Raw genomic sequence first — 13,622 nt, forward strand, 5'->3', positions numbered from 1 at the left:
GTTGTTATTTTAAACAGGCAGTTGCTATACATCCAGATCATCTCTTCTCGCTCTGCCTTTGATTTTTGTGGTGGCTTGCGAGTTACTGAGCGTCTGTTGGATCCCTTCTTGCAACGTGCGCTTCAACCCCACGGCACGATGCATTTCCTTTTAATTTCGCCAAGCCCCTCACGGCCAGGAGGAAAGCAGCTACGTGTGCGAATCCCCCCTCACTTCGCTCAACTGTCCCCCTACATTAAGCCCTCGCCGCAATGTTAGAGGGCGTGAAGGACAGCGGGAGCAGGAGGGGAGGAAAGGCCCTGACCGTTGCCAGGGAGACAGAAGCCCCAACTTGCCCTTGGCAACAGTCTTGTCAGGCTCGGCTTCGTCCCATGATGCTCAGCGGCCTCCTTCCCCCCCCCCTCCCGCCCGCCCGCGCGCAACCAACCCTCGTGTCCGGCAAGCTTGACAGTTGCGCTCCCACCTCGCGCGCTCTCTCAATCCCCTGCCGGCGCGAGGGGAGGCCGGGTGGGCGGGGCCTCAACCGACAGAAAGAAAGCGAGGAAAAGAAAAAAAAAAAGACTCCGCGTGGGTGTGGCTTAGGGAGGCCTGTGCTCAGCTACGCCCAATCAGCGACGCGGCTGCTGCACTTCGCCTTCCCCCTCAGCTCTTCCTTTTCCACAGGAGCCCCGCCCACCCTTCGCTTGGCCACGCCCACCTCTAGTTGTGGGGTTTTTTTTTATTGCCGGCTCGAGCGCGGCGGCCCCTCCCCCTCCCCTTCTAGGGCCAAGTTGTGAGGGGAAGTGGAGCGCGCGCGCCTCCTTTCCCTCAGGAGGGGGGGGGCAGGGAAGAAAGCGAGGCGGGAGCGCGCACCAGCTCGCTCTCTTTCCCTCCCCACATCTCTCTCCCCCCCCCAACCATCGTCCCCTCTCTCTCTTTCTCTTCGCCCGACCCCCCCCACCCCCTTCACACAACTCATGAAGAGAAAGACGCGGAGTGTGACCGTGTGGAGCCAGCGCTCCGGCCGCGCTCCTCATGAAGCGCAGGTAAGAGAGAGAGAGAGAGATGGGCAGGCAGGCAGAATAATCAAACAAAACAATTTTTTAAAAAATAAAAAAACCGCTTTCCATTTATACATCTTACAAGGTTAACAATAACACCACCACCCCCTTTATTTCCTTCTTCCCCCGTGTTCGACGGCGACCTCTTTCTCTGCTCTGAGGCGATTTTCTCTGTAATTTGCGGGGGGGGGCGTTGTTGTTTCCTAATTAGCCTTAAGCGCGCTACAAAAACTTGCTTTTTTATTTTATTTCTTTTAAAAAACGCGCCGTCCCCACTTCTTAACCGCATTGGGTTGCGCTCCCGCTCGCGATACTTTTTCCCTTCTCTTTATTTCTAGGAAAAGTATGTTTTGAAAGACCTGGCAACTCGGTCCCCTCGGGTCTCCGCGTATTTATTTATGGCGCGCAGCGGCGCATTTTCAAAGTCTCCTATTAACCTAGTTCCCTGTAGGGAGATTTTTGCGTTTTTCTTGGTGGGGGGGGGACTTTTCACCCCCCCCACACCACTACCACACACCCCTTCTCTCTAGATAGTGGGGTGAGATACACACACACACACACACACACAGACACACACACACACAGACACACACATACATATATACACATATACATACTATGGATGGGGTTTCCTTTGGGGGACAGCAGAGAAGAGAAATTGACCTTTGGGGGGCAGTTGAATGAGGGCATCGGGTTCCCTTCTCCCCCCCCCCTCCTGCCCCACCTCTCCTAATTGAAGGCAAAGGATACTCGTTTCGCCCCCCTCCCTCTCTGTCATGGATTTTAGCCCCCCCCCAACCCCTCGCTCGCCCCTCGCTCGCCCGCCCAATGGGAGGTTCGTGGGGGCCGCGCGTCCTCCTTGCGCGCGGCGCACGCACGCTGTGCCTGTTCCCTGAGATATGCTGGAAGGGCAGCTGGGTAAAATCCCAGCTGGAGGGTGGGACGTGGTTGGGGGGCGGTTTTGCTGAGATGACTTTCCCACCCCCCTGTGTGTGGAAGGGGCATGGAGCTCCTCTGATCTTCCTTCACCTCGGGACATGATGCCTTATTTGGGGCTAGGTGGGTGGATAGATGGGGGACAGCTCTGTGACTGGCAGGGTTTAACCCCCCTCCCTGCTTCTCTCCCACCCCCTCTCTCCTCCTCTTCTCCCCCCACCCCACCCCTCCCTCTAACCTCCAAAAGGGGAATTTTCCAGCTGGTAATTTCTGCTGCGTCAACACCCAGCTCAAGGGAGTGGAGAGGAGACAAGGGGGCATTTTAACAGCAGCTCCACTTCGTGAAATAGCAAGCCTTTCCATTCTGGTTTGATAATTTTATTTGAAAAGCAAACAAAAACCACCCCACAGCGTTTAAAAATAAGCATCTGTGCAAGTTGGACCCAAGAGCTTGACAAGAGAGAGTGGCTCAAAACTGCTTGGAAGAAAGGGATGAGGTAATAATACTGGTGAAACATGTTGTATATTTCTCCTTCGCTTGCTTTCTCTTTCTGCCTCTCTAAAGCCAGGCCTGTTTGGGGTTATTGTCTCCCCCTGAAGTCAGGCACCGATCGGCTGGCCTTTCCTCCATTTTAATTGCAAGCTGAAATATTGGTAGTGACCCTGTATATTTTAAAAAACCCAGTCTTCAGAATAATGCTTTCCCTGCCTAAAGCTGGAGGACTACATAATATGCTAAGTGATAAGTAAGGGAATTGATTTGAAAATGTTGCATACAGGTAGGGAACATTTTATGAAGGGGGTGTCAACACCCCAAAAGAATAATTTGTAGGGAGAGTAAAAGGTTTCCTTTAAAAAACAACAACAACCTAAAGGTGATGGTAGAAGTTTTTAAGTTGTAGATTGCCTTTTTGTGTCTGTAAATAGGTTGTCAGTTCTGTAAAAGTCATGCAAGTAGCATCTGATAACTCAATCCCAGACGACAAATAAGGAATGAACCAGATTTCCAGGACTGTTAACAGTGGTAGGATTCCTTCAATTTAAAGACAGCTCCTTATTGCTTGCTGTACTGCTGGAGAGCCAGAAATAGATATAATAGAACTATTATATGCAGTAATATATTTTTGATGTGTCAATAAATGTAGAAACAAAGGGTAGTTTTACTAGGAGATATTTCTTAAAATTAGCTTTCTCTGTATTCAGTCAAGGTAATTATTTAGCATGGATTAGAGACAAGGTTATTATCAGCAGTGTTTATATATATGCTAATAAGGAAGTGTGTTTTGCAAACAGTGTTTTGCAGGCACCTGTACTGAAGTTATTGTATGCATTTTAATACTTGAGTCATTTCAAATGTTTAGTTGCATTTTCTAAATATATGTTGTACACTAGCATTTTAAGTACCAGTACATATACTGTAACTTGGTTCCCTACTTTTACTGCTTCTATTTTAAGGGGTTTTCTTTGAGAAGAGTATTCTATTTTGGTAAAAGGGAAAGCTAGACTCGGCTTTCTTGCCACGAGACAGACAAAAGCTGCAGTTTTACACAAACTTTGGAAATTGCATGATATCCCCCCCCCCCCCGCCAGCTCGGTGAACTAAAGTTTGGCAGTTTATACTGTGTCACTTTAAATACAGTAGTATTTCAGGGATAAAGGGAACCACTCTTAGCATTTGACAGCCAATTCTGTTTTATTGATTGGCTGTGCTGAACTGAATTAATAGCAGTTGAATGCAGCTATTGCTTGTCAAGTTCTCAGTCTTGTAGTCCTTTCATGATATGGGGTGTGTGTGCATTTAGAGTCTTAGACTTTAGAGCTTACTGTTAACCACAGTTTTCCACATAGTGAAAAATTATCCTCTGGTGTATTACAAGTTAACAAAGGAGAGCCTTATGGGACAGACAGGATCTACAAAACAGTATCCAGGTCTTGATTAACTAGAACTTGCATTTCTCCATCCTGAAAATAATGAGCAAATCTGACAGTGAAATCCTAATGCATGTTTACTTGGAAGTAAGTTTTGCTGTGTTCAGTTAAGCTTACTCCCTAGTAAGTGTGTTTAGGCTTGCGGTGAGATACTAGTGTCAATTGTTATTTAAAGGATGATGAAAAGCTAATTTTGCTGTTAGTAGACTACTTATTGGAATCATATTGTTACAGCTTTTGATTAGGCTATGATGTCCTGTTTACTCCATGAAGCCATATCTAAATAAGTGAGAATGATACATTATGCATTGTAAATTAATTGGATCTGTTTCTTCTCTTTCATATGACATTATTTGCTAATTAAACAGACATAATAACTATTTAAATAAATGATGTATGGCAATATACAGGTCAGATTTTGGAATTTCAGAGAACAGAGGAAATGGGCCACATTGTCCCTATGGCTTGTGTTTTCTAGGACATCCATACAGTAGAGCCTATGTCCTTCTCTTCCAGGTTGTATATTAGAAAAGCTTTCTGAGTAGCTTACAGAAACAACCTTGGCATACTTTATTGGGTGGATAGCCTAAGCGAAGTGAGGCTTCAAACCTAACCTACTTACCTGAGTACCTGGGAGTAAACCTCATTGAATTGAATGAGACTTACTTTTGAGTAGACACTGCTAGGATTGCAGCCTTAATTACAAACTGTAGGTGCCTGCTTGGTCTGGTATTGTTTTGATATTGGCTCGACATACTCTAAAATACATTTCTTCTTGCCTTTACTTCCTCATGAAAGCTTTTGCTTTTCATTGCAATATTCACCATTCCTTCAAGGTTTTATTAATACAAGTACAGTATGCATAGTTTTTGTTTCATAACTTTTTGCCTTTCTAGCTTCTTAAACCAAAATTATTTTCATGAACAGCCCACATCTCCTGAGCAGTGATCCTTTTTTCAACTGAGTTCTGTTTGCTTCTTTTAGCAACATGGCTTTCCTGCATTATTTGTAGTGTGAACTAATCCTTGTTACTATATTCTTAATTTAATTGGTAAATAAAAGGATAAAAGGGGCTTAGTTTAAATCTCAAAAGGCTCCCTGAAATTCAAATAGTTATCCTTTACACTTATAATTCCCTGAACTCTGAAGCTTTGTACCTATGCCAGAAAACTTTGACACCCTGCACAATAGGATTAGCTGAATATTTGTTGTGTACTCAAATGGTTGTTGTCTTATCTTAAACTAGGCAGTTTAAAGGTAAGACATAGTAGGCTTCCCAATCAATTGATCAGTTTCCTCCCGAAATGGAAATAATGCAAAATTAAATTCTTAAGAATGTATGTAGTAATTCACAGAAGCTATTGTAATGGATTTGCCAATAATAAATCCCGCTAAACTAATATTATCTCTATCTTGTATCACTTTACTAGAAAACTTAGCAGACGGTGGGAATTATGTGGATGCAGTTTAGCTTGATTTCAGCAAAGCACTCGACAAAAGTTCTCTGTGATATTTTGGTTAGCACATTGGTTCAGTGAAAGCTGCACGATGGTACAGTCAGATTCACAGCTGGTTGCAAAACAGTATTTGAAGTGGAAAGGGATCTCAACACAGTTGTTCCCAAGTGCCTTCTCAGACAGACACTATGGAGCTTAAAGATCTCCATAGTCTTCTGGGGAGTTGTGGGCAATGAAACAGGATGGACTATGGTGTAGCACAAGTTGGGTAAATCCTGAAACACATATGACTGAACACAGCTAATGAGCATACATTTGTGCGTACTATGTGGCAGTGATGGCAGTGAAAGAGCTTCACCTCTGCCACCATTGCAGCTTGCGGTAGGCATCCAAAAGCTTATACACACAGTGAAGGGGCCATTTGTATCTGTCCCGATAAAGGAGATGATTGGAGGCATTCTGTGACAAATTCGCTAAGCACTTTGAAGATAAAATTGCTTGAATCCATACAGAATTAGATACTGCAGTTAGGACTAGTCTTGTGGATGTTTCCAGAACACCATCTGGTTAAGTTTTATTGAATCAGTTTCAGTTATTATGGCCTGAGGATGTGGGCAAGCTTAAAGGGATTCAGCCTACTGCATGTCTCCTTTGCTAATAAAAGCTAATGTTGAGGGCTGAGAAGGTGCCAGTGGCTTTAAAAGAGGCACTTTCTTTAAACCTGTAGTTGTTAAATAAATACTGCTCCTTGGGCAAGGTGCTTAAGAAATTGATGGTGGTGCACCACCAATTTCAATCCCTTTCAGTCCTGTCTGAATCAGGAGAAATAGTGCAGGTGCTGACCTGATATTTCAAGGTAGTAATGGGCTAGGTATGGGTCAGTAAACTGAATCCAGACATACTGGAGATGCTATGGGTGGGCTTTTATGGGGTTTGGTAAGACAGCCTGTCCTGGATGGGATAGTCCCTTTAAGGAACAGGTCTGTAGCCTGGGTATGTGTACACTTCCGGAGTCATCTTTGTCACTTGAAAGTCAGGTGGCTTCATGATTAGAAGTGATTGTTCCCAGTTATTGATGGTTCACCAGGCATAGCCTTTCCTGGACAGGGATAGCTCTGATAGTTTTCGGATTGGACTATTATATTGCAATACATTCTTATGTGGAGTTGCCCTTCAGTGGTCTGGAATTTGCAACTGGGAAGTGCCAATGGTTGCTCACACCTATTTTGAAATACTTGCACTAGCTGCCAGTTGTCTTTCAGGTGCTTATGATGACATTTAAAGCCCTGAATGGCCTGGGTCCCAAATATTTGAAAAAACACCTCCTCCCATACCCTGCTCTATGATTTGCAGATCAAATTATTTTGGTGGTTCCTAAACCTAATGTGGTCCACGGTGTAGGTGCTTGTGGCAGGACATTCTCTGAAGTGGATCCACACCAATGGAATGAACTATCCTTCCATACCTCAGCCTTACTTGCTTTCCACTGGTAGTTGAAGATGTACCGGTACTACTTTGTCGAGTGGGGCAGGGGTAGTGTTGAGATTCACTGTAGAACTGGGTATAAGTGTTTTTGTTTGTTTGTTTTTTGCTGTTGCTGCTGCCTGCAATTTTTTACTGTAAATTTAATTGATGAATTTCATTTTGTTTCTACAATGTTAAGTTTTGGGCTATTTTTTTTCTTATACATATTCTGTTCTGGCATCTTTGAGTGAAGGAGGTATATAAATTACATATTGTTAGAATAAGTTTAAAATAAATAGTATTATTAGATAAGTACAATTCAGGGGCAGGATTCTCCTAACAAGCCTTATCGGGGAAGTGCGATGCAAGGACTTCCACAAAAGTGCTTTCCCCCGCACCAGAATTAGCTTGGGGAGGGGCATCGAGAGAACCTCCAGAACAGTTCATGGGAGAAGGATCATTCTGATGCAGATGGAATGTTTGTCATAGGGCAATGTTGAGTTCCACTCAGGGTTTTTTGACTCAACTCCAGCATTCACTTTCATATCCACATGGAAGTGTCCAGCAAAAATATTTTGACTGCTGTGTGGCATGATAAATCCAGGCTGCTTCCATCGGGAGCCATAAATAAATTCTTGGATCTGCAGTAATTTGCTATCTACTCATGGGCAAAATTGTTGGTGTTTGACGTGTCTGCTGGAGGTTTATACACATCTTTCTTTTATGTGGTCTTGGGTTCCACAGAGACACAAATTGTACATTGGGCAATTAGCAAGAAGCTGGTCTTGACTGTTGAAACTCCTGGCCGTGGGGCGGGGGGATCTGAGAAATCACAGGCCGATTAGCGTAACATCTGTTCCATAAAACTTGGTGGAAAACATTATCAAAGAAGCATATAGAGGAAGAAGCCTTGCTGCATAAAGACCAGTGTGGCTTCCACAAGGGCACATCGTGACTAACCTTTTAGAGTTCTTGGAAAGTCTTAATAAGTAGTTAATTTCATTCTCATCTGACCCATGCCTGATCTATTGGCCTTTACAGTCTCTGGCCATGGTTGAGGCAGAACTTGGGGACATCAGTTAAAGCTCAGATTAACTAAGGCAGAGAATAGTTGGTTGGTAGGCCATTTTGAATAGGAGAAACTTGCTAGTTACTGTTGAAGTTGGTTCTCCTGTGGTCATGCATTCTTGGGTTGTGTCCCTGGCATTTTAATCTTCAGATTGTAGTTTAGAGCTGCCACAGTCTTTCAGAAAACTTTTGTGAGAAGGCTGAGACCTCTTTCAGATTGCTACATCTCAATGGTTACTACAGTAGCAAACATGGTTTTTTGTTTGCACATCTGGTGGTGGAAGTTAATGTAGAATGTGGTGGCTGAGGTTTGCTGACAAAGTCAGCTTCTATGACTTCATTCCTCTACATGCCAAAACTTAAGATTTGATCCCATTTCTGTCCTCCAATCTGTCCTCCAATCTTTTCTGTTGCATTTGCTTGGAGTACCGTTCTCCCCCAACAGCTTCGTGGGCCTTTTCTGTCTGATTAATCTCTTGCATTCACCTATCACTTTGTGTCAAATTTCATTTCCATAATTGTGTTGAAATCAGCGATGCCTTATACCAGGGGTCTGCAACCTTTAAGACAAAAAGAGCCACTTGGACCGAAGAAAAAAAACCTGGGAGCCGCAAAACCATTGCGACATTTAAAACAGTGGGGAGTGTCGGGGCACACAATGCGCCTCCTCCCCTCGCTAGTATCCGCCCCGGAGCTGCAGCAAAGGTGTAAAAGAGCCACATGCGGCTCCGGAGCCGCAGGTTACTGACCCCTGCCTTATACAGACAACTACCGGTAAGTGTGGCAATTGGCAAGACAACTATAAAGAAGTTGACACACTGGGACCTGCATGCATTATGAACTGCTATCTACTTTTTCTTGCACTGCCAAAGAAATAATCTTTGTTTGACTGTGCTTTCTATGAACCAAAAGCTCACAGCAAAAGTATGCAGGATGAAGTACTGAAACTTCTGTTATCAGAATTTTACCAGAATTGTAGGTCGGGTCACCAACCTAAGGCCCATGGGCCAGAAGCAGCCCGTGGAGGTCGTTTGACCAGTCCACGAGCTGCCCCTGAACTGAGCTGCCCACTCGCACGCTGTGCTAAACCAGCGTGGCGCGGGGACTCGCATCCGCGGCACCAGAAATTGCGTCTGCGCACTTGCAGACTCCAAAAATCACATCTGTGCAGAACTGAAAATCACAGGCGCGCGTGGAAGATCTGGCCCACAGAGGGATCTCCACAGGAAGATAAACCCTGCTGACCCCTGTTGTAGGTGGACTGGGTATTTAATGAGTAGGGATGATACCAGAACTCTTTTGCTGGTTTTGTAGTATCTTAACTTTTTTTTTTTTTTTTTTTTTTTTGCTTTATGATAATATTCTTTATTAAAGTGCAAGGAAGATAAGAAATCCAAATACTTCCCATTTTAAGTCTCATTTCTGTGAAATGTAGGAATGTGGGGAGCTGCTTTATATCAAGTCAGATCCTTAATCCAGCTGGCTTAGTATTGTTGACAGTGACTGGCAGCCATTCTCCAGAGTTTCAGACAGGAGCCCTTCCCAGTCCTATCTGAAGACACGAGGGATTGAACTTGGAAGCTTTTGCATGCAATGTTAGTTCCCCTGCTGCAAACCTAACCACACTCACTTTGATGGAGTGCATACTGCCAAATAATCACATAGCTTAAAGTAAGCTAGTATCTTTGGCTAGCTTCTATTTTTAATTTTTAGTAATGGTTTAACAAATCTAATTCATCTCAAATATCGGGGGGAGGTGGGGAAGAAAGGAGCATTGACTTCCATAATTGAATGTTGTTGTGCTTTGTCCAGATGTCTAATGCAACTTAGAAGACGTGGGTTGACTGTATCTGGACATCTTGTGATCTCTCTTTCTCTCCCCCCACTTCTCTTTCTGAAAGACTGTTGCAGAATAGCTTTTGCACATAAATTCATTAACAAAATTCACTGTTACAGTTTTATTGTGTGATACCTATCCATCCATCCAGGGGTCTGCCTGCTTTTTACATATCCAGAAACTGTAGAAAGTACACTTGTAGTGGATGGAGAAAAATGAAAAATAATCAAAGCAGAGATGTAGAAATTTTCTGACTACAGACACCTATACTGCAGTTATATCATGTTCTATTGTTGCTCTGGCTTTAAAAGTTTCACACATTGCCAATTGATCTGTTTAAACATATCATATTTCTACTAGAGATAAATTTGATTTGTGATGAGAAAAAAAGTCGTGTTTATAAAACTGGAATATACAAAATGGAATAATTGAACTTGAAATAAATTTTGATGAACTATTGCTAGCTTGGCAGGGAAACTAGATGTTACTGCAGCTAACATTTGTGTCAGAACCCATGTAACTGATTTCCTTGTTTAAAAATGTAGGGGTGTTGAAAGTAAAGCATGGGTGGGGGAATAGTGCTGAAACTTCCACTCATGTTTTGTTCTCCATGCTCACAGTATGGTTCTTTGAAGAGAACTAACACCCACCTGTAGGGGAAGAAGCAATTTTTTTAGGGGAGTGAGTATATATGTTGAAAGGGTTCAGGACATCCTCTTTCTGTTTGCATGCTTGCTTGTTTTAAATTGTACACTTCTTCACTCTAGGATATTCATACAACCCACTTTATGACACATACTTTTGCCATCATAATCCCCTTATAAAGGTGCATATCCACTTTAAATCCATAGCTACATTGTTAACTTCTTTGTTTGTGATGCATTTAATCACAGTCAACATTTCAATATGAAATAATAAATAATTCTATGGAGTTTCCTAATTGTGTTTTTAGCCGTATGAGTAACAACTTTACTGTACAGTACCTTGTTAAAGGTTCCTCCTTGTGATATCAGCTAGTATTAAGATTAGGTGTCCTAAAAGTAAGGTGCCTTTTTCATATTAGGGGTAAGAACCAGAAAATTTGACCTGCAGAAGTTGATAGTCCATGCCTGAGAAATTTTTTGGATTGCATTTTTCAAGACCTGTTCTTTCTCTTCATTAATTTAATTGCAGAACTGTAATTAAATTGTAACTATATCTCTTCAGTTATATAGAGTTGAAGTTGTTTCTCAACGTTTGATTGACTCTTGGTAGTTCTTTTGCATGCACCACACTGCACAATTCAGTAGTTCTGTTATCATGGCATTTTGTAGCATGGAGTGAAGCATATTGAAGAGAAAGGAATTCATAAAAAGATGAGCTGTGTTTGAATAGAATGTTGGGATGAAGTGGAAGTCCTACATTCTCTCATTACCACACTGGAAGGCATTGCTGTGGATTCCGATTTCACAAAAAGCCTGACTCTTGATGTACATTTGGCTACTAATATCAGCAAATACTATTGAATGGGACACAGAACACCTGTTAAAACATTTTTCTTTTTCAGCCGGATGATGTTTTTCTCATATAGTATTTAGGAACTTCTGCTAAGTGGTGGCAGTCTAGACTTCTGTTTGGTATTCCCACACAGATTATGTTCTTAATTGTGGTGAGAGATACCTTTTGTTTTCAGTTGCATTTTTACACTTTTCTGCAGTTTTGCAGAAAATGGGACAATTCACTTAAACTTGAAGGCAACTATCTTTCCATTATCACTGTAAAACAGATAACATGCAGTTCATTAAGGCTTCACCGTGAGAAGTGTGCTTAGTTTCCAAGCATAGTGAAAAGCTCATTTGCTGAACCTCATTTCTTTGGATGCTCCCAAGTTCTGAAAATTCATAGTGGTCATTTATGGTTAGATGTTTTCCTTTAGGACTTCATTTGTCTGGGAAGCAATAGTATGAAGAACAGTGTGCTGCTACTGTCTATGAAGATGTCATTGGGAGACATTTTAAGCTTTAGTCTGCAGATTAAAAATTGTTGCCTAATCTGTGGGGTTGACACTAAGCAAAAACTCGGGGATTCAGGATTCTGGAAGGTCTGTCACCTTTCTAGCTGCACAGAAATGCTTGCTTCCTCATCCCTGAATCACATTTAACTGTGCTCGTTTGTAATCTATGTGTATACAGTTTGTAAAATCTGGACCGTCCACAGTACTGATGGAATTTGAATTTATTCCTTTGTGAAGTGATTGTAGTTGGGAATATTCTATACATTAGATTACTAAGTTGATATTTTTCTAATGGGTGTTTACTTAAAAAGTTAATAGATAGATTGATAGAAGTGATCTCATGCTGCCTGAATACCCTCGAAGGCATTTATGAAATATAATGTACACATTTATTTAAATTCAATTAAAAGCCAGGTTATCAAAAATATTGTTTTTATTACTAAAGTGAAGCATGTAAATTAAGTTTATAGTATTGTGTCATTTGCATAAATTATTCCCTTTTGCGGATATTGAGCTACTTTGGTGCAAGAATTGAGTTTTTAGCATAGAATCAAAGAACCTGGCCCTAATCCAAGGAAATTTAGTGACACTTGTAAGTCTCAGTAGGTCAACCTAGCAATGACTCATCTCTTATTTTTCATGTCGGCTAATTGGGAAAGGAATAATTATTATAGAAGAAGACTAAATATAACCAAATGTAGAATAGATAGCTGAAGCAGCCAACACACACTGATATACACTTTCTCAGCTAAAGGACATTCAATTATGCTTACCAGTAACTGTGAACCAGATGTGGTTAAAGCTGGTAAATACCTGGGGGTGGGTGATTGCATTGTGTGATTAGCTGACTTTGTGTTTCCAAGAGAAATTATCTAGTGCTAGGGAAGGAGAGGGAGACTAAGATAATGAGTATAATGTCAACAAAGAATTATCTGAAGACATTGGAAGGACACTTCTCGCATGGAAGCTGAATTAATAACAAGCTTAACTCATGACAGTGTAATAGAAAAATAAATTGGATCATAAAGTCATATTGTGTGGAAGCTACTTAACTGCATTCACATGTGTGATTAGGTGTTAGAAAGTTGGCAGCAATTTGCTGCTTGTGCATGTACTCTTACTCCTAAGAAGTATACAGAATAGATAATAACTTCAGCAGATAATGCATTTTAGTCAGACTTTCTTCTACAATGGTCCACCAGCGGGGTTCTGCTGTTGTGCTGGAATTTCTGTTTCCTATGCTCCCCCTGTGTGCCCCTAATATCTCCTCAGCTGATTTTGAGAGCATGTGGGAACTGAAGTTCTGTTGTGTGCATGGGAGTCTGTTGTGCCAGTGGAGCTGCTGCATTGGAATATGGCCCACATAATTTTTTTATTTTTTATTTACTATGGACATGGTTTTGGCTAGAGATTCCTGTAGACAGTTTATCCAAAAGTTTAAAATCTACAAGGCATAGTACAGGTAGGAAAAGGAGAATGTAAAATTTAATTGAAGGAAATTCATTAGAATGGGTGCATTTTAGTAGCTTTTTAAAACAATGGAAAAGTATAAACAGCAGATATCAACTGAGCACAGAAAGTACATGGTATAAAATGGTTCTGTAAGTAACTTGATGATAAATTTAAAAGAAAATGGAATGACTAGTGTCTTATAAAGCTATAATTAATCTGTACACTCTAGCCTTTTGGGGCTGATGAACACATCTGGAATTTTGAAGTGCTGTGGGCACCAGTCAGAAATGGCAGCTGTGAGTACATGGCACAACACAAAATGGCTGCCACATCTAAAAGAGCAGAAAAAGAGATAGGATCACAAAAAGTGGGCCTACTCCCATCAGCCCCCTCCAAATCAGCCACTTTGCTTTCTTGCATTTCCTTTTCATTGGGATGGTTTTAGT

The 13,622-nt window shown here is 41.9% G+C and overlaps 1 protein-coding gene across 7 annotated transcripts in view; it reads left to right on the top strand.

The window, feature by feature from the left end:
* Positions 1-526: 526 nt before the first annotated feature.
* ZBTB46 (zinc finger and BTB domain containing 46) overlaps positions 527-13,622 on the top strand; it is a 50,071-nt gene continuing 36,975 nt past the window's right edge. Inside the window, exons 1-2 of one of the 7 annotated variants that reach the window (XR_014549171.1) lie at positions 527-1,025; positions 2,224-2,473. The gene's annotated coding sequence lies outside the window, so the exon portion shown is untranslated. Of the gene's footprint in view, positions 1,026-1,868; positions 2,474-13,622 lie in introns of those variants that run through there. The other 6 variants (XM_083618613.1, XM_083618614.1, XR_014549172.1 and 3 more) reach the window with 6 other exon arrangements.

The sequence above is a fragment of the Podarcis filfolensis genome (genome assembly GCF_964270895.1).
Source record: "Podarcis filfolensis genome assembly, chromosome: 6".
NCBI lineage: Eukaryota > Metazoa > Chordata > Lepidosauria > Squamata > Lacertidae > Podarcis > Podarcis filfolensis.